Raw genomic sequence first — 21,968 nt, forward strand, 5'->3', positions numbered from 1 at the left:
GTATTGTAAGTTTATTTTGTTGACATTTTACTCCCTGCACTTATTCAGGCAGGGACTGTCACCGTGGTTGTGGACCCATCTCCTAGGGCGAGGCCCAGAGAGTAGGAATTATTATGTCTCTTCTGCAAGGGGGTCCCCAGGAATGGGTATTTTCCCTTGGTTCCGATGCCCCTGAGTTGACCTCCGTGGATTCACTGTTTGCAGGATTGGGGCATTTGTACGCAGAACCAGACCGTGCTGCATATGCTGAATCTCAGCTGCGTACGTTGAAGCAGGGTCGCAGACCTGTTGAGGAATATTGTGCAGGCTTTAGGAAGTGGTACATGGCTTCTCAGTGGAACACCCCAGCTTTAGTTTGTTAGTTTAGATTGGGATTATCCGACACCTTAAAAGACATGTTGTTGATTTACCCCTCTCCGGACACCCTTGACCAAGCCATGGCGTTACCTGTCCATTTACATAGACGTCTATGTGAGCGCAAACGGGAGTGTTCATCTTCCTCCAAATCTCCTCTTTTGCTTGACTCTTTACCTGTCTATAATAACCAACCTATGTCTGAGGTGGAGCCCATGCAAATAGGGTCAATTTGTACTCCGCAGGAGTGCAGAAGATTTTATCAACTAAACGGCCTGTGTTTTTACTGTTGGGAAAATACACATTTCATTGGCTCCGGTGTCAAGCGTCCGTGTCCAAGTGGCAATCGTGGAGGCCACTTGGGCGCACAGTTATGTCATGCCTCTCAGAGAGCTACACCTTCATCTGGGAGGCATTGTTCCATCTAGTGTACAATCTGACTTAACATCTAAGAGTATTGTAAAGCCTGTTTTGCATCAGTCTCTCGCTGAATCGTCATTATGTGACACCATGGGCAATAAGAGTGTGGAGAGTACTCATGTTGACTTGCAGTCAGAGGGTAGTAATGAGGATTTGGAGGATGACTGTGAGGACATCAATGAGTGGTGTGATTTGGAGGATGAGGATACATAGGAGGACTTTGATGGTCCATCTGTATCCAAGTCAAGACCTTTGTACTCTAAGGTGTTTAAGGGTCCAGTGGCCCCTCTTAAGGGGGGGGGGGGGTTACTGTTAGAACCGAAGGGTTAATCTGCACTGAGAGCATTTGTTTATTCTTGTTACTATGGTTATGCCTGTCTGCTGAGACTGGTCGGCTGACCTTGATCAGAGCACCTGTTCTGGCTCTTATTTAAGCTGGCAGTCTGCTCTTACACCTTGCCTGAGAAAGAGCTCATACTCCTAGCTAGCGCTTGTACTGTATCTTGTATTTCTCACATATTTGACCTTTGGCTCCGCTCTCTGACTTCTCTCCTGTTTCTGCAATTTGGCTTTTCTGTTATCTCTTGGTACTGACTCAGCTTGTGGACTGTGACATATTGTGTGTGCCTGTTTAGTTATTATTTCTGTTGTAAGTTTATTTTGTTGACGTTTTACTCCCTGCACTTATTCAGGCAGGGACTGTCACCGTGGTTGTGGACCCGTCTCCTAGGGCGGGTACGCAAGTAGGCAGGGCAAGTGAAAGCAGGTGAGTTCAGGGCTTCACTCTTCCCTGCCCTTACGTGACACAAGAATAAACACATTCATATACAACGAACATGTCAGCATAATACAAGATGGCTGAAACATACCATGTAATAACATGGATGACATGTGGAGAGCTAGCCACAATTGAAGACAATGCAGCTGCTGCTCCTGAACATAAGAGTCTGTGTAGCTGGTAGCAGCTGTGGCTGAGAATAAATGTCACTGCCACATGGGACAATGGAGGATGCAGTCTTTCCTTTTGTAGCACAGTCTGTGAAATGGGGTTTTCTTTCTCAGGATCACTTCACTGAGGAGGGATGGAAGGAGCAGAGGGACAAAACACTGACAGGTAAAGTCAGCCACCAACTACATATTGAAATGATCAATGTGAGATTGCCTGGTTCATTTGCTGCGCAGAGAGTGTATAATAGCAATGTGTAATATATAAAAAGCTTATATAAGACTACATATTTGGCAAAAAATCTTTTAACTTATTCATTTATTATCTTTTAAGATATTTATAAAAAGGAACGTTTTATTTCGAAAAATTCCAGAGGATTTTAGAATATAATTTCTGTTTCTTGCTACTATAACCCGCTAACCTATACAAATCAAAATGGAATGTAAGAGAACTGCAAGTTCTTTTAATGATAAAAGGACTTTAAAGCAGTGATAAGTTAAAGGTTCAATGAACTAACAAGTAGTATGAGAATGATGTGATAAATAGGATGGGAAGCAGCCAATCTTTGAAATTACATTGATGTTAAAATGGCACCAACATGTCTGTGTCCTCAATTAAGCATCATTGTTTGTGTCCGCTCTAAAAATATATAACAAGTTAACCCTTTTCAGCCTTGTGATGTACATTTATGTCACAGGCAGAAAGTTTGTGAAAATTGCCACATATTGGCAGCGCGGTGATGGCACCTGATCAGAAGATGAGCCCACAACACCAGCAAAGAGCACACTGCTTCAGTTGCCAGGATAGGAGATAACTCTGATTCTGGCCATTTAACGTCTTAGAAGCCATGGTCAATACAAATCATAGGCCTAACACTGACCACCAGGTCTGCCATGTATGGAAACCTATTATGCCCTGGCAGAAACAGGATTTAAATACAATAATTTGAAATACAGTAATTTGAATACTTACAGGCAGGCATAATACATTGAACTACTTAAGTTAAGTAATGCAACTATTGTGTACTAATAAATATTTTAAAATGTAGTAAAAACACACAATAAAATATCTTTATTTTAGGATAAAAAGTAAAAAAGAAAAAACTGACTGCACTCAAAAGACTCATACTAGATATCACATTAATCCACCTGGTGACTAAAGTGAAAACATAAAAAGAATTGCTGTGCTTCTTCTTCCTGCTTTTAAAGAAACAAACAAAGTGAAAAAATGTGCCCCTGAGTAGCAGCAATGCAAAATACTATTAATTCTGTGAAAAAACAAGCCCCTACATTAAAAAGATCCAAAAAGTCCAATGAAAGCTATAATTTGCTTCAAAAAACATAATTCCATCAACAAAAAAAAGGCTTCCAAAGGCTTACATAAAAATTAGTCTTTTTATTTTTGTTTTTAATTGTGCTAATGTTGTAAAATCTAAAAAAATATATATAAATTTGGCATCACTTATACTGACCCACTGAACAAAGCTAACTCTGTATTGTGAAAATTAAAACATTTTTGTCAAGACAAAAAAAACTTTTGACATGTAACACAGACATGTCAAAAGTTTTGCTCGGTCTGAGTTTTAGTATTGAGACCACCCTAAATCTCTAGATAGAGCAGGCTTGGTTGTTACACTATGCGCTCCAGCCTCACATGCTGGCCGTCAGCGAATGATCCCCTTACCTTCTGCTGCCGACGGGGCAGGGGCTCGCATCATGGGACGCGCCCGCATGCGAGCCCCAGTCTGTCACTCTCCGGGTGTTTCTCCTGCCTCTGCCTCCGCCTCTCTGCTCCGGCGCTCGTGTCCCCGTCCCTTAGGGTGTGCGTGCGCCGGAGCTTTAAGATTTAAACGGCAAGTACGCTCATTAGTGTAACCACCTGTGGCTTATTTATAAATTCCCCCACCCACCTCAGTTCTCTGCCGGATCTTTGTTGCCTTGTGCCCTAGAGAAAACGTTCCATTGTATTACCTTTCCATGTACCAGATCTCCTGCTCTTGTGATTTGACCTTGCTCCTTTGCCCCCTGCCTACTGAACTCCTGCTACGTCCTGACTACGCTACTGTGCCGCCTGCCCTGACCTACGTCTATCCTGACTATGAGTTGCCTCATCCCTCCTGTGCCTTGCAACTCCTCAGCCGCCTGTGTGGTCGAGCCGTGCCAGGGGTAGCGACCTGGGTGTCGCCTGCAGCTGCAAGCCCATCCTGCTTTGCGCGGGCTCTGGTGAAAACCAGCGGCACCTTAGACTCCGCTCCCTGGTACGGTCCGAGTCATCTGCCACACAGGTCCAGTGGATCCACAGACACCGGAGTTCTTCAGAGAGTATTCAGAGACAGTGTTACATTGGTGCCCATTGTAGAAGATGGGCTTCATTATAGTTTCTGGATCCCTTCATCTGCAAAGTGACAGAGTGATTGGTGAACCAGGGAGTAAAACTTGGTGCCACCTGCTTTACCTGGCTATATTTAGCGTTTAATGAAGGTCTCACTACTGAGACCCGGACTGATCAAAACATTTAGTCTACATGACTTATCAAAAGATTTTCTTCATAACAGTTACGCTGAACAAGTTTAACAAATATGTACCTTGAAATGGTTACGTTTACAAATGACAACTTATCCTGGAAAAAACAAAACTAGCCTATTAATTGCTACCTGAACAATTGAAAAATTACAAGTTTTGGCTTTCAAAAATTGCTGTATCCTTCAAGGGGTAATCCAGATGTATACATTTTTTTTATATGTTGCTGACCTACCTGAGCAACGAGTGGATGTCCAGATGAAGTCACAGCGGGAACTGCAGGGGACCCATGTAGATGAATGTGCTTTTTTTTTTTTTTTAAGTGGCCACAGCAATTTTTAAATTCTGGTCCCAACAGAGGTTTGTCCCCTGATGATCCTGTTTAAATATGGGTGAAACACGTTGGGATCAGGGTACCTGCAAGTAGGGCCCATGATTTATCTAGGGTCCATTGTTTTTGTCTTTACTGGGGTATGTTGTTTGGAGGGAAATTGCACCTTACAATGTATTATCATGGATGGAGGTTTATCTATTCCCCGATTTTTTTTTGATCTGTTGTCACCTACCTTACATTATGTTTGGAATGTGTAGCAGCTATATGGAGTGATCAGACTTTTATAGTATTTATAATAAATGCCGCAGTGAGATTATTCTCTATTTTGCACATATAATAGGTCTTTGTCTTTGGTATCTCTTGTGTTCAGTGAAAATTTTATTTGAAAAAAGGGCTACTTTTAGTTAAGAAACCCCAGTCTTCTTTATGGCTATGGTTGGTATTGCAACTTGCCCTTCTTGCAAAAGCTTACAATCTATGAGAAAAAGGGTTAAGACAAAAGATAGATATGTGCTTTATTTGCATAATGGTATGTCATCTATAAATAGGGTAGTGTGCATATAAGTAGAGGAGCCAGTCACCAGCCAGTCTGATACAAGAGTGTGATTGTTCAGGTTATCACATTGCAGAGAACTGGTGCGGCATGCATGAAGTCTTGGAGATGGGAGTGAGAGGTTCAGGTTATAGAACATGTTTGTTTTAGATCATTAGCAGAATGTAGAGTATAGGTAAGGGTAGTTGACTGAGACGAGGGAGAAAATGAAGGGAGGTGCAGCACTGAGGAGAGCTTTTATTTTGTATTCTGATCTGTATGGGCAAGCAGTTCAGGGACCGGTAAAGGGAGCTGGCAGATAAGTCTGGTTTCTGCATTTAGGATAAACGGGAGAGGGTAGAGTTTATTATGTAAGAGAAGACTAATCAGTAAAGATTTATATTCAAAACACCCATCTACTACAAAATACTAAAAGTAATAGAACATAAAAAACTATATAAATTTGGTGAAATGCAAAATACAGGTAACCCCTTCCCTCCCCAGGATGTATGGGTACGACCTGGGGAGGGGGGGGGGGGGGCAGCTACAGAACAGGATTGTGACATCGTCCCACTCCATACCATGCGGCCCCTAGCTGGAATCACTAGCCAGGGGCTGCAGCTAATAGCCTGTTATTTACCATTTAGATCCTGTGATCAAAGCAGATCGCAGAACCTAAAGCCGGCAGTTCAATGTTGCCGGTTTGTTGCTATGGGTCATTATGACTACCATGGGGTTATTGCGGGGTCCCGATCACCTTACATGATGGCCGGAGGGTCCCTATCTGTCTCCATGCCGTCCGATCTTCTCTTTTTGGCTCCAGCCTGCTTTGGTAGGCTAGAAGACAGAGCACAGATAACACTGATCAATGCTGTGCAATGGCACAGCACTGAACAGAGTTAGGACTTGAAAGATTCCATATAATAGTCTATACGGCCCAAAAAAAAAAAAAAAAAAATTGTAAAAAATTATTAAAGAAATAAGCAATAAATGTGTCCCCCTAATAAATGTTTGAATCACTCCCCTATGTTATAAATAAAATAAAGTAAAAAAAATAAACGTGGTATTTCTGCAGGCATAGATGTCAACTATTAAAATATATTATTAATTAAACTGCATGGTCAATGGCGTAAACGTAAAAAAAATAAAGTTGTCTGGCCGCATGGATTCCCTAATCCATCCGGATCAGGTTGGCTTCATCCGGGGTAGGGAAGCGAGAGAAAACACGCTTCGTACCTTCTCTACGATTCATCATGCTCAAAATCAACGCCTGCCGTTGTTACTGCTGTCCTTAGACGCTGAAAAGGCATTTGACCCGAGGGACTGGGACTTCATGTCTGCCACCCTTACTCAAATTGGTCTGGGTCCTGTAGCGAGACAGCGTATCATGGCTCTATATAGACACCCCTTTGCACAGATACGTGTCAATGGTCAACTATCAGCGCCGTTTGAGATTTGCAATGGTACTAGACAGGGGTGCCCCCTCTCACCCCTTTTGTATGTTCTATGTATGGAACACTTGCTTAACGCGATCCGCAACAATCCTGACATCAGGGGGTTACCGCTGTCTCATGACCATTGCAAATGCTCGGCGTTTGCGGATGACGTACTCTTGTACATTTCTTCCCCCCTCACATCCTTGCCCTCCCTAATGGCCTCTATAGACTTATTCTCAAATTATAGCAATTATAAGTTACACTTGGCCAAAAGCGAGGCTCTGAATATTACCCTCGCTCCACACGAGGTGTCCCTACTCAAATCTCTGTACCCGTTTAAATGGCAATCAATAGCTTTAAAATACCTGGGCATACATGTCCCTTCTAACCTTGCAGACACCTTCAAGGTCAATTTCCCCCCTCTGCTGCAGACGCTGCGTAATGACCTAACCAGGTGGGAGCACAGGGACTTTTTCTGGCTGGGGCGGATAAATATCTTTAAGATGAACGTGCTACCTCGACTCCTCTACTTGTTTGCTGGGGTTCCGACGCACTTGCCTCGCTCTTTTTTTTCAGGGAACTCTCTGCGCTCCAGTCGGGTTTTGTGTGGGCATGCAAGAGGCCTCGTATTGCTAGGAAACTACTATACAGATGCAAAACTGATGGGGGACTGGCGTTGCCAGACTGCCTATAGTACTTTCTGGCAGCCGTTCTAGTCCGTGTACTGGACAGCTTCCAGGACACTTCTAATAAGCTGTGGGTCAGAATTGAGGGGCGCTCTAGTGGAACACCCCCTAGAAATTTATTATGGACAGTAAAGCCCCACTCTATCCTCCGCTCCACTTCCACCCTACCTCCAGTGATGGACTCCATAGCTAAAACGTACTCAGCGTATTTGGGTTGCCACTCACTAATAACACCAGACGGACCACTAACGCCCATCTTTGGGAATCCCGCCTTCCCCCCGGCCCTTTCCTCCACATCATTTCTATCTTTTCATAGATTGGAGGGTACCACTTTCTCCTCTGTCCTATCTCGGGATAGTCTGAAATCCCTCCCGGACATCTTAGGCGATGCTCCCCACTCTATTCTACACTCCTTCCAGTACAACCAGTTACCACACTTCTACAGTTCCAACAAAACCTCCCTCAATCTGCATAGACAGCTCACTACCTTTGAAAGCTTATGCGCCACCTCCAACACTCTTCCCCATGCTGTGAGCGTAGTATATTCACTGCTCTTACGCACGGGCTCCTCCGCTCCTTTGCCATTCCGTACAGCATGGGAAAGGGAAATTGGCGCTGTGCTCTCGGATGCTGATTGGTGCAATGCATTGACCCTCTGTCATAGATCTTCCATCTCCTGCAGGATACACAAGACTAATTATAAAATAATTTCACGCTGGTATAGAGTCCCTGCTCTTCTCTCCCGTATTTACCCATCTGTCTCGGATTCTTGCTGGAGATATGGACATCGAGGAGGTACTATGACGCATATATGGCTGTCCTGCCCTATGCTTGATGATTTTTGGGCCTCCGTCCTGGACACAATCCGCACACTCGCCTCCCTAACCCTCCCAAGGGACCCGGCTGTCATACTACTCTCGATCCTGCCGCGAGACACACCCAAACTTACTTCCAAACTAACACATTTCCTACTACTATCCGCCAGATCAGTAATTCCCAGACTCTGGAAGTCCTCTGTGGCCCCCACTCACTCATCTTGGCTTAGGGAAGTATCGCACATCTGTAGAATGGAGGAGCTGCTGGTGGACTCCAGACGCCAATGCACCAAATTTCATGAGGTTTGGGCCCCCTGGCTGGCCTTTGTGTCCTCGCCCGATTTCAGAACCCGGCACTTGGATGACTCGAGGGGATGATTGATCGACGGTTGGGGACTGATCCGGACAGGTATGTGCACCACGAGAGAACCTCACTTTACGCCGCCTTCAGCCTGTGGTCCTAGCCACTCTCTTCTCTTGTCTTCCTTTTCTATTCTTCCCTCCCTCCTTTCTGTTTCCACACACTTGATTCACTCTTTGACCTACCTGCCCTTTCTTATTCTTCCTCCTCTCCTTCCCCATGTCCCTTGTACTCCCCTTCTTTCTTCCCTCCCTTCCCACCCCTCTTCCCTCCCTTCCTCCTTCTCCCTCCGTTCCCCTCTCCTCCTCAAAACCCCTACCACCTTCTTAGTCTCAGGTTGCCTCACACTAGCCCCTGTTCTACTTATATGTTAGTCCCATGACTACGAGTAGGTGTCCCTCCAGCTAGCTCCGTTGGACTTCAGAGGTCATTTCTCACTTAGTGACTGTTTCTCATGCCTGTCTATTACCTCTGAACTGTGTAGTTTCAGTTTGATTGCACTTATTGTGGGAGCTCATTCCAGATGACGTGGGACGATGTTGACACCTGTGACTATGTTTTGTGATTTACAATGTTGTAAGTACTTGTTCATACTGACGAGATGTTTCTTCTATTGCCCTGTTGTCATTGTTGTATATGATACTTAATGATAATAAAACAATATTTTGAAAAAAAAAAAAATTTGAGAATTGCGCATTTTTGGTACTTCATATAGCAGAACAAGTTATAAAAAGTGATCAATAAGTCTCATCTAAATAAAAATGGGACCATTAAAAACAACAAAATTACTGCGCAAAAAATTAGGCCGTCCCCCATAGACTTGCATTGAAGGAGGCTGGGCGTGACGTCAAATGGGGGCGGAGTCATGACGTTACGATATTCTGGCGGCAGAGAGCTCACAAAGGTGGGTGCGGAAAGACAGTTTGCGGGTGTCCCCAGTGGTGGGACCCCCACGATCAGACATCTTATCCTCTATCCTTTGGATAGGGGATAAGATGTATAAGGGTCGGAGTACCCCTTTAAATCATTATTACTGACTTAACAGAAGAAGTTGTGTCTAAGCCAAACAAAATCAATATGACACCAGCCAAGAAGGCATCTTTGTGTGCACTAAAGACATTAAGCTGATAAGCCTTTGTATCTTATCCTAGGATGTATTTGCACTTTATTTACACTGTATGTTTGGCATATGCTCTGAGAAGACTCCTGGTATATATGTCAAACTAAGCAGTGGCTGAGCGACAGAGGATTGTAGTTAAAGGAGTATATTCAGAGCAAGGTCTTGTTACCAGTGGGGTACCTCAGGGATCTGTACTTTGACACATTTTGTATAATCTTAGTAATGATGCAGAAGGTCTTGATGGTAAGGTGTGTCTTTTTGCTGATGACACAAGATTTGTAACAGGGTTGACGTTCCTGGAGAAATACGCCAAATGGAAAAGGATTTAGGTAAACTAGAGGAATGGTCAGAACTCTGGCAACTAAAGTTTAATGCATCTAGAACACAGGGTTTACAGGTATGCCCTGGCTCCCTTGGACAATGCCTGGGGAGGGGGGTCCTGAGACCCCCCCCCCATGCAAAATCTGCGGCGATTCCAGGTCATACGGGTCTGGTGACTCAGAAAATAAGGAAGATCGGGCCTGTCCAAGATGCCACCCCTTCTATCCCTGCTATTGGTCGGTCAGAAGCAACCGACCAATAGCAGATCGGGGTTGGGGGGGTTAAAGTTCGGTTCCCCCGCTCTGCCCACTCATGGTAGTCTGAGCAGAGCGGGGGAACTGTGTTGGGACTTGTGCCGGAGGTCACTTACCGGCAGTGGGCGGTGATCCTCTCCCTGGGGTGGCGGTCCTGCTGACTATGGAAGCTGGTCAGTTGTGGCCTAGCAACATCTGGAGGGCTACAGTTTGGAGACCACTATACAGTGGTCTCTAAACTGTGGCTCTCTAGATCTTGCAAAACTACAACTCCCAGCTTGCCCACACAGCAGTTTGCTATCTCGGAATTCTGGGATTTGTAATTTTGCAACATCTGGAGGGCCACAGTTTGGAGATCACTGTGCGGTGGTTTCTAAACCGTGGCCCTCTAAGTCTTGCAAAACTACAACTCCCAGCATGCACAAACAGCAAACAGCTGTCTCGGCATGCTGGGAGTTGAAGTTGCATGCCTCCAGCTGTTGCATAACTACATCTCCCAGCATGCCCTTCGGTGATCAGTACATGCTGGGAGTTGTAGTTTTGCAACAGCTGGAATCACGCTGGTTGGAAAATACTGAGTTAGGTAACAGAACCTAACTCAAGGTTTTCCAACCAGTTTGCCTCCAGCTGTTGCAAAAGTACAACTCCCAGCATGCACAGTCTGTCAGTACAGGGTACATTCACACGGGCGGGGGTTTACAGTGAGTTTCCTGCTTCAAGTTTGAGCTACTGCTAATTTTTCCCTGCAGTTAAAACTCCTAGCGGGAAACTCACCGTAAATCCCTGCCGGTGTGAATCTACCCTGAAAACACTACACTACACTAAATAAAGGGTAAAACACTACGTAAAAACGTACGGCAGTGTTTCCAAAACGGAGCCTCCAGCTGTTGCAAAACAACAACTCCCAGCATTTCCGGACAGCCACTGACTGTCCAGGCATGCTGGAAGTTTAGCAACAGCTGAAGGCACCCTGTCTGGGAATCACTGAAGTAGAATATTTTTGGTGTTGGAGGCAATTGTAATGCTTGCATCCGAGTCCGTCCCTATGCAAATCCCTAATTTAGGCCTCAAATGCGCATGGCGCTCTCTCACTTCGGAGCCCTGTCATATTTCAAGGAAACAGTTTAGGGCCACAAATGGGGTATTTTTGTACTCTAGAGCAATTGCGTTACAAATTTTGCAGGGCTTTTTCTCCTTTTACCACTTATGAAAAGGTAAAGTTGGGGTTTACACCAGCATGTTAGTGTAAAAAAAAAAAAAAAATTTTACACTAACATGCTGGTGTTGCCCCATACTATTTATTTTCACAAGAGGTAAAAGGAAACAAAAGTAATTCACAATTTCGGAAATACCCCAGATGTGGATGTAAAATGCTCTGCGGGCGCACAACAAGGCTCAGGAGTGAGAGCCACTATGTACATTTGAGGCCTAAATTAGGGATTTGCACAGATTGGCTGATTTTACAGTGATTTTGACATAAATGCTAAAAACTTAATACTCACATGTGACCTCATTTTGGAAACTACACCCCTCATGGAACGTAACAAGGGATATAGTGAGCTTCAACACCCCACAGGTGTTTGAGGAATGTTCGTTGCGACAAGCCTCCCCAAAACCATTTCAGCAAAATTTGCTTTCCAAAAGCCAAGTGTGACTCCTTCTCTTCTGAGCATTGTAGTGCGCCCGCAGAGCATTTTGCATCCACCCATGGGGTATTTCCATACTCGGAAGAAATGGGGTTACAAATTTCGGGTGGCATTTTCTCCCATTACACTTTGTAAAAATTGTCTGAATGGCACAGCCTAGAGTTGGCTGAAGCATGAGAAGAAACGATATAGTGGCTGAATGGCACAGCCTGGTGGTGGCTGACGCATGAGGAGACCACATAGTGTCTGAATGGCACAGAGTGGAGTTGGCAGAAGCATGAGGAGACCATTGAAATTAAAGAATTTTAAATAGAAATTTAAGATTTTTAAATTGAAATTGAGGGTTTTGAAATTGAACTCTTACCGGGCCCCGGTGTGTGGGTACAAAGGATTGAATCTAACAAGGAGTCACATGTCACATGGCAGCACAATGACAGAGCCTGGAGGTGGCATCAGTAGGAGACCATATAATGTCTGAATGGCACAGCCTGGAGTTGGTGGCAGATGAGGAGACAATAGGGCTTCACAATCTCTAAGAATAAAAGATGAATTTTGAAATTTCCATTGAAGATGTATGGTACCTAGTGCTACCATAAACATATATAGGTAATGTCCTAGGCCCAGCAGCATCACTAAACCATGTAGTTCCTGAATGACACAGACTGGAGCTGGCTGAATCATCAGTTAACCATATATTGAATGAATGGCACAGCCTGGAGGTGGCTGAAGCAGCATCAGGAGTCCTGAAAGGGACCCAGTGACAGAGTGGTGCGGTTGGTGGCAATACCAGTACCCGGTGATGAAGGTGGGTAAAAAAAGGTCTGATGTGGAGGAATGTTTGTACCTGGGGAGCAGCGCCTTAAATCTGTTTGGCACTATCCATATTTCTGAAGTGGTGTGGCACCATGGTCAATCTACTCTCATGCATCAGGCATTGGTGGTTGGAAATCCTGGCTGATCCATGCCTGATTCACTACTTGGCCGGGCAGGACAGCTTTTCCAGGGAAAACTCTGCTAGTTGCAGCCACAATAGTGTTGAGCGGCATAGGCCATATTTGAATTTGCGATATTTCGCGAATATATGGACGAATATTCGTTATATATTAGCTAAATTTGCATATTCATAATATTTGCGTTTTATTTTCGCATATGCGAAAATTAGCATATACAAAAATTAGCATAAGCAAAAATTTGTATATTCAAATTTTCACATATGCAAAAATTCGCACGCCAGTCTCACACAGTAGTATTAGAGCCTTCTTTACACCACACAAGCTGGAAGCAGAGAGGGATGATCACTGTGATGTGTACTGTGAAGGAAAAAAAACAAAAATAAAAAACGAATATTCGTAATTACGAATATATAGTGCTATATTCGCGAATATGCGATATTCGCGAATAAAATTCGCATTGCGAATATTCGCGAGCAACATTAAGCCACAAATCAAGTTTGGTTGCCCAGAAGATCAGCGGACCTTTAAGGTGTGTTGGCATGGGCATGTCAAGATATGCACCACCTGCTGGTTCAGGTCCTGCTCCAGGTCTACCTGCTGCAGATGAGTTGCTTCACTATGCGGGTGAAGAAAACTTCTCATCAGCGACTGTAGACTCAGGCTGCTGTTGATGGAGCCGGTACTGCTCCTGCCACTCCACCTCTCCCAAGCAGCCATGCCAGTGGAAGGTGAGCGCAAGGGGCCCCCGATTGAGACCTGCAAGAGGATGGACGATGGCGCTGATAGGCATCGGCCAACTGGCTACATAGGATGCCTCTGTAGTAGGTCATTTTGTCCTCCCTCTCAGTGGGTGTAAAAAAGGCCCCTATTTTGTGGCAGTAGCGAGGGTCCAATAAGGTGGAGATCCAGAAGTCATCCCACTGCCGAATGGTGACAATTCGGCTGTCACTACGCAAGCAGATGAGCATGCATCGTGCCATTTGTGCAAGTGACTCGGAGGGACTCCCTGCCTCCATCTCTACTGCATTCTTCCACGGTGTTTCTGGGTCCTCTGTCTCGCCTTCCTCATAACCCTCTAGCTCCTCTGGCTCTTCCTGCTCCTCCTCTCCTGTCAGATTACTAGAAAAAACGCCCATTTTGCAAAACCTAAGCTGTGCTCCATTCTGCCCCTCCCCCTCCTACTCCTCCAGTTCAGCCCCCACAGGGCTCATGAGGCCGTGAGATGTAAGCACCACGTCTCCAGAGCACTGACCAACCATCGTTTCCAACACGTGTTGTAAGAAATGAAGCAGTGGAATGACATTGTTCATCATGTAATCCTGGCGACTTACTAATAATGTGGCTTTCTCAAAGGGCCTGAGCAAACAACAGGTGTCACATATAAGCTGCCATTGGTTCACATTAAAGTTACACAAGGGAGTACTCCTATCCGCTTGGATCATCAAGAAATCGGTGATGGCTTTTCTCTGTACAGTTGGCCCAACATATGGAGGGTGCAATTCCAACATTTGGCAACGTCACAAATCAGACGATGTTGGGGGATACCATTCTGATGCTACAGCTCAAGGAGGGTATGCTTTGCGGTGTAAGAGTGGCTGAAGTGCTTCTCATTGTTAGGATGTCTTACAAATGGGGGGAACACTTCAAGAACTGCTTCACAACCAGATTGAACAGGTGTGCCATGCAGGGCGCATGGCTCAGCCTTCCCAGTCACAGCGCATGCAAGTTGTTATTCCCCTTGTCATCACCATGGTTCCCATTTCCGGTTTTTGTGGTGTAAGCCATGCTCCCATTTCTTTACAAATTACTTTTAGAAGTTCCTCCCCTGTGGGACTCTTTTCGCCAAGGCAAACCATGTGAAGAACGGTGTGACACCTCCATGCCCTGCACATGGTATGCTGAAGGGCCACTGAGACTTGTCTGGGCAGTGGAGGCTGAGGACACAGTGGAGGATGAGGAGGCAGAGTCGCACACTGTCACAGGACCAACGGGCTGAGAGTGTAGAGGAGGAAGCGGCGTGACCTGTCCAAGTTGGGGTTGTGGCTGTGCAGGAACCACATTCACCCAGTGAGCCGTAAAGGACATGTATTGTCCCTGACTGTAGTTACAGCTCCAGACGTTGGCACTGCCGTGCACTTTGGTACACACCGACTGGCTCAAGGACTGGCCCACCTTCTGTTCCACAAAATTGTGTAGGGCTGGTACTGCCTTCTTCGCAAAGAAATGATGGCTTGGCACTCTCCACCTCGGCTCGGCACAAGCAATCAGTTCTCTGAAAGGTGCAGAATCCACCACTTGAAAAGGGAGGGACTGCAGCACCAGCAACTTAGACAGGAGCACATTCAGCTTCTGCACCATTGGATGAGTGGGCGCATACTGTTGTCTCTTAGACATGGCTTCACGGATGGATTGTTGGCGGAAAGGCTGACTAAAAGTAGGAGGAGCAGGAGCATCTGGAGCAACAGAAGGAGGGTATAACACACAGCTTCCTTCGGCTAAGGTGGTGGAGCCTTGGCTGACTGAAAGAGGGAGCGGCTGGCCACTGCGTGATGCAGCAGGCTGGACCACTACATCAGAGCCACGGTTCTCCAAGCCCCTTTATGGTGGCGAAGCATATGTTGATGCAGAGGCTACGGTGCCAACATTGGAACCCTGGCCACGCTTCACCTTCTGCCGACATATCTTGCATTTGGCTATGTGAACCTCCTCCGGATGCTTAATGAAAACCTGCCACACCACCAAGTAGCTGATTTTTTCCAATAACAGTCCACACTAATTGACTGTTACTGCCACCGTCTCCAGGAACCCCTGTTCCACTACTTCCTGGGAAGGTAAGCTGCTGCAAAGCAGGTGGTCTCCCCCGGGCACGTTTGGCTCCAGAATTTCCACTTCTGCCACCAAGCTGACTGCCAACCATGCTACCGCCTTGCTGGCTCAACTGCTGCCTCCCGGGCAACCTGCAACTCTGTTCTCTCATCATCATCATCATCAACAAGTGTCTGCACGTCACTGATGTCCTCCTCCGGTTCCTCAACAGTGTCTGCTTCAGGACACTGAACCCTGGCAACACCACCTCCCACGTTCATGCCAACTGAGGGTTGTGTCTGAGGAACCCACCGACTGTTGACTGGGGGTGTCAGATGTCACTTGTGATGAAGTGATGAAGTGGATGACCGTGTTAACCAATCGACGATGGCAGAATTTCCACTTCTGCCACCATGCTGTCTTCCAACCATGCTACCGTCTTGCTGGCTCAGCTGCTGCCTCCCGGGCAACCTGCAACTCTGTTCTCATCATCATCATCATCAACAAGTGTCTGCTAGTCACTGATGTCCTCCTCCGGTTCCTCTACAGTGGCTGCTTCAGGACCCTGAACCCTGGCAACACAGCCTCCCACGTCCATGCCAACTGAGGGTTGTGTCTGAGGAACCCACCGACTGTTTACTGGGGGTGTCAGATGTCACTTGTGATGAAGTGGATGGTGTTAACCAATCGACGACGGCAGATGCGTTGCTGGTCGAGACACGACCGCTAGCTGATAACGGGAGCTCAGGCCTCTCGCTGCGACTCCTGCTGCCACTCGCCCCTAGTCTGCTGTGACCTCTGCCTGAAGGATTTAGGCCTCTGCCACTACTCTGTGCACGTCCTGGCACTTCTCTGCCTGACATACTTAGTGCGTATATGAGGGGAGTGCAATACGCTTCACTACGCTTAAAACAGTATTGGTCTAGAACAGCAGCAGGTGTACCCTTTTGGCTGGTCTTTCACAGTATCTAGGCCCTTGACAGATTAACATGAACAAAATAGTACACTACTTAGATGTAGGTATGTGGTATTCAATGATGAGGGCCGAAAAATGCTCTACAGTACACTTAAAAAAGTATCTGAGTAGAACACCAGCTGATGAGTACTTTTGCCTGGACTTTCACAGTATGAAGGCCCTTGACAGATTAACAGGTACAAAAAAGTACACTTTTTAGATGTATGTATGCGGTATGCACTGATGAGGGCAGAAAAATGCACTACAATACACCTAAAACCTCAGTATTTTTGTAAAACACCATCCGGTGATTACTTTTGGCTGTCCTTTCACAGTATGTAGGCCCTTGACAGATTAATAGGTATAAAATAGTACACTACTTAGATGTACGTATGCGGTATGCACTGATGAGGGCAGAAAAATGCGCTACAGTACGCCTAAAAAAAATTTATTTTTGTAAAAAAAGAAAACAGAAGTACACAACAGGGTTGCAGTAAAAAAAAGCTGTGTACTAAACACAAAATTGCACTCTGTCACAGTCTATTAGGAATGGACTGCTGGATATTATACTGTCTACAGACTAGTATAACCAGCAGATGATTTTTGGTGGAACAATGACTTTGAATTGCGCTGAAAAATTATTCCTGCCTCCCCTGCTAAGATTTATGAAGTTGAGGCAGCTTGTTGAAATGTATGAAGCAACACACAGCTATGTGCCCCTCTCTGTAATACTATGCCGAAGAAAGTGACTGGGAGGTTAATGCCTGCAGCTGCCGTAAAAATCCTTTTCAGTGGAAAAAAAACTATGCTCTCCATTCACAAGAACACTCATGTGTCTAGGAGGATGTTAAACGCTGCTGGAATGCACTTTTCTCAGCTTTAACACACACAAAAGCTGTCCATCCTATCTCTCTGCATTGTAATGAATGAAGTGGCTGGCTGCAATATGGCTGCCGATTATATAGGGCTGTGACATCACAGGGGTGACTGGCTGCTAATAAGCTGCATCCTGCATGTGATTCAGGGTCATCATGCCTACTTCCCTTCCCTCCTTGCCTTCCCGTCTTCCCAGCGTTCATTGCCCCATGTGCTGACAGGTGGATCCACCATTTTAGATGCCCTGGAGCCTGTGCCGCAGTAAATGGAGTTTAATGAGGTGATTTGTGCAATTTAATCGGGACAATATTCGCATTCGTTGCAAATCAAATATTTCCTGAAATTCGTAACGAATTCGGGTTTGTCAGCTTTGTGACGTGCCGGGCTAACAGGAAGTAAGAAGAATACAGCCCGGGGACCGAACACCTGTGCCGGAGTGTACCGGAGCTCCGTGGGCTCGTTGGCAGGTAAGAGAAAGTGTTTTTTCTTTTATTTTGCAGCCCGGACGGGATAAAAGGAAAAAAGTGCACGCCGGAGTACTCTTTTAATAGATTGTATTATTCATGCAATAGAGGTAGCATTGTGAACTTTGTTTTAACTATGTTATGTATTTTAATATATTTTTATATGTTTCAACACCATTGTAACATGCACTGTTCATATTGAGATCTTCCCTTGGAGTTAATCTTCGAATAGCAAAGCTGCAAGGTCACACCCTCCAGGCAGAGTATAAAAGATCTCACCTGTGCAATGCATGATATCACCGATGAAAAGCGAGCATGCGCTTGAAACGTGTCTGACATTGCCTTGAACCGTTTTACCTGTTTGTACCCTCGTGTTTTCCAATAAAGCTGCAAGTTTTCTCAAGTGCTGGATCGTGTGCTATATCCTTGAATCTGCTAGAACCAGATTGGGTGCGGATCCGTGCACTGACATATCGAAGGTGAGCTGAACAACATATTGTATATTTACTGTGATACCTGACTCTTCTTCAGGGGTAATTATCGCAGTTGGTGTTGCTGACATGTCTTCACAGCAACAAATCATTATTAGGCCACGGTTGCTGTTATCCTGACACATTTTCAGGTGTGACCTCGGCCTGTGGTTGTTAGTGACACATCTTCAGAGCAGTTGCCCGTCTCATACGTCATTTACATTCTCATGCCATTTGGCTGAGTTGCAGCTAATCGACCTGCTCAGCTTGGAGTAGTATATTTTGCTTAAAGCACGTATGCTAGATTTAATTTGATCACTTCTGGGGTTGTATAGGTCGCTCAGCGTTGTATTCACACGCTAAGTGGTATACTTACGTTACGGTAGTGGCACGTCATCTCCATTACGATTGGCTTTGCACATCACGTTCCTACGGCATTGTTCGCAGTTGCTAGTTCAAGTCAGTTGTAGGCCGTTAATTTTGTGGTTCGGTAGTTTCTTGCAGGTGGAACTGTTCATTTACGCTTGTGGTTAAGTTCTTGGCAGTTCATTTTGGTTAGGGGGATTGTTGTACTGAGTCTGTACTCATGACTTGTTAATATTTTCCCAGCACCCATTTCTGGACCGGACAGGTTGGGTCTTTCTCAAGATGTCCCATGCATCGGACATTGAAAATTCACTGTCAGTTCCAGAAACTCCGGCCAGGAGTTCTGAATGGGGAGCTACATCTTCTGCTTATCACTTGTGGACCATCCCTAAGTTGATGAATGAGTTGCGCAGAAGAGGAGTTCCTTTTCGAGCTTCTTCCCGCAAGGCCGAACTGTTTACATTGTTGATTGCTGAGCCTACAGCTGGAGGTAGTCAGGAAGAAGCCTCGGGTCAAGCCTCATTAGCGCATCTCCATTCCATGATGACCACCATGAATGCCTCGTTATCTGGAGTGCAGTCTAGACTGCAGGCTCTCAAGCAGAGAGGAGTTCAAGTCACAGCACCACCTGAAACTCCAGTAGTGATATCTCCTTCTTTACCTAGTATGTCAGGTAGGCCGGCAATCCCGCCAAAGATATCTCCCATCCACTTTATCCCGGCAGCAAATACTGGACGCCAAGGACATTAATCTAGCTTCCTTGCTCATCTCCTACCAGGACATAGCGGACATCAAGACTGTAGCATGCGGAGAACTGTCTGTTGTCCTCAAGAGCAAGGACACTAGACTCAGTCGTAAGCTCAATATTCATGAGTTTGTGATAGCTTTCAGTAAGTTCAGAGAGGTCATCTGCTCAGTTAAGCCCAAGCGCAGGGAAGAGTTGGATTTGTATCTCTTGCAAATCATGGAATTATCCTACAAGAACGGTGGCACTCATTTCTATGATTACCACAAGAGCTTCTCGGCCAAAGCGGCAGCAGCATTTAGTCAGAATGCTTTTGTAAGATTGCAGCATAGTTTACATTGAGCTCTTCTGCACTCACTTTGCGGGTTTAAAATCTCCTGCGTGTACTATCTGTCAATCAATATCCCACTTGGTGTACAGGGATTAATCAGCCAGTAGAGCCAGTACCACCAAAGCTCTAGCCCGATGCCAGCGCTTGGTCAGAAATCGGCTCCTTCGGTGGATAAGTTGGGGCGCCCAGTCAGGTACTTCGAAAGGAGTCAGATTTGTAACAACTATAATCTGTCGGCATGCACTTATAGTAACCGTAGGCTCCTACATGTTTGCTTTCTGTGCTATGGAGCACACCCTTGCACGGTCTGCTCACAGAAAGGCCAAGCGTGACTAAGCGGGATACAGGTTCCCGCCCTGGTCAGAATCCTGTCAGGACACCCTGAAACTGGCTGGGTGCAGTGGCTGGTAGACGGGTTTGTTGAGGGATTCCATACAGGTTTGATTGCGTTACCACAGTGCACCTAATAACCTGTTGTCAGCAAGTAATGACCCCAACACTGTCTCCCAGATATTACAGAATGCATTAGAGAAGGGGTATATGATTGTCCCCTTCACAATTTCCCCCATTCGATACTTGGAGAGTCATCCCCGTGGGGGTAGTATGTGGCAAATTTAACAATAAAAAGCATTTGATTTACGATTTGTCAGCACCATACTCGTCTGTAATACCCAGCATCAATTCACTCATTCCATCAGAGGAATTCTCGATGCACTATACTTCTATTGATGAGGCCATTCAAATTATAATCCGATTAGGTTCCGGTATTTGGTTGTCAAAGGCCGACATCATGGACGCTTTCAAATTATTACTTATATAAGACAGGATCTTTGGAGGTGGTATGGGGTTAAATGGAACGGTTTGTACTACTTCGGAACTAAACTAACATTCGGTTCCAAAAGCAGTCCTTGGCTCTTCGACCAGCTTGCTCGGGCTCTGCATTTGGCTCTTGTCAATGTCGTCGGTTGCTCACATGTTATCCACTACCTGGATGACTTCCTGGTGTTGGAACCGCCTGATGTGGAGTCCGAGGGGCTGGGAGATTTGTTAGGGCTGTTTACTGAGATGAGGGTACCAATAAAGGTGGGGCTGTCTGGGGGTCACACTGGTTAACAGGGCATTGGTCAATGGAGGTTCAGAATCTGGTAGCTTTTGATATTACCTCAGCATTGTTCGAGGTCTACCCCATTGTAGTAGCTGCTTGTGTGTGGGGGCATAATTGGTGTAATTAGTCAGTTTTATTTTATTGTGACAATGAAACTACGGTGGGGATTGTTAACAAAGGTAGATCTAAGAATGCTCGTATAATGTCTTTCATTAGGAGATTGGTGTTCTTGTCACTTCAACATAAATTCAATTTTGTCTGCCAGCATATACCAGGTGTTACGAATGTGGCAGCAGATGCCTTGTCGAGGGCTTATTTTCACCTCTTCTCTCAGGTCATGCACCATGCGGATCCCATTATGTAATGAACTTCTATTCACAAGTGGCCAGCAGCCTTTTCAGAGACTCTCTAGCACCAAGCACTAGGAAAGCCTATTACACTGCCTTTCACGCTTATACCACTTATCTTAGCCACATTGGTAATTCTTTTTCTTTTGACACTACTCATATACTGTCATTTTATTGGGTTTTGCCACTTATCATTACCCTTGCCACATAACACTATCAAAACTTATTTAGCTGGTTTGCAACACTTTATTTCATTATCTTTCCCGAATAGACCATCAATCCTTTCAGTGCATGCTGTCAAAGTGGCCCTCAGAGGTATTGAAGTGCATAGTATCCACGAGGGGCCATCCTGCAAACTGATTACAGGGGTCATGTTCAGGTCCTTTTATGGATTCCTCAGGCCGGGGGAATTTTCATGTACTAACGCCAAGTCCAAGCTTTTGCTCAAGTCTCAGTTAAGGTGGAGGGATAGTTTTTTCGAGCTTAATGTCTCAGTCACGAAAACTTGCAGGTGGGGGTTTCGGTAAACTACTTTCCCTCACAGGATGCCTGGTGTCCGGTGGTGGTACTTTCTGAATTCGTTTTGAGCGGCAAAGCTGATGATCACCCAGTATTACCCTTTGGTGCATTTGCTCTCACATACGGTCATTGATCAACACTTTGGGAGGTAATCCTCGGGAATTCTCAGGTCACTCTTTTCGCATTGGGGCAGCATCTGCAGCATCACGACATGAGGTTCCTCCGCACATTGTCCAGAAGTTAGGCAGGTGGAAGTCAGGCCGTTATGCTACTTATGTTCCAAATCCA

The 21,968-nt window shown here is 45.5% G+C and overlaps 1 protein-coding gene across 1 annotated transcript in view; it reads left to right on the forward strand.

The window, feature by feature from the left end:
• Positions 1-17,500: 17,500 nt before the first annotated feature.
• LOC130368634 (proto-oncogene Mas-like) overlaps positions 17,501-21,968 on the forward strand; it is a 71,926-nt gene continuing 67,458 nt past the window's right edge. Inside the window, exon 1 of the mRNA XM_056572575.1 lies at positions 17,501-17,613. The gene's annotated coding sequence lies outside the window, so the exon portion shown is untranslated. The remainder of the gene's footprint in view (positions 17,614-21,968) is intronic.

The sequence above is a fragment of the Hyla sarda genome, chromosome 4, assembly GCF_029499605.1.
Source record: "Hyla sarda isolate aHylSar1 chromosome 4, aHylSar1.hap1, whole genome shotgun sequence".
Classification (NCBI taxonomy): Eukaryota; Metazoa; Chordata; class Amphibia; order Anura; family Hylidae; genus Hyla; species Hyla sarda.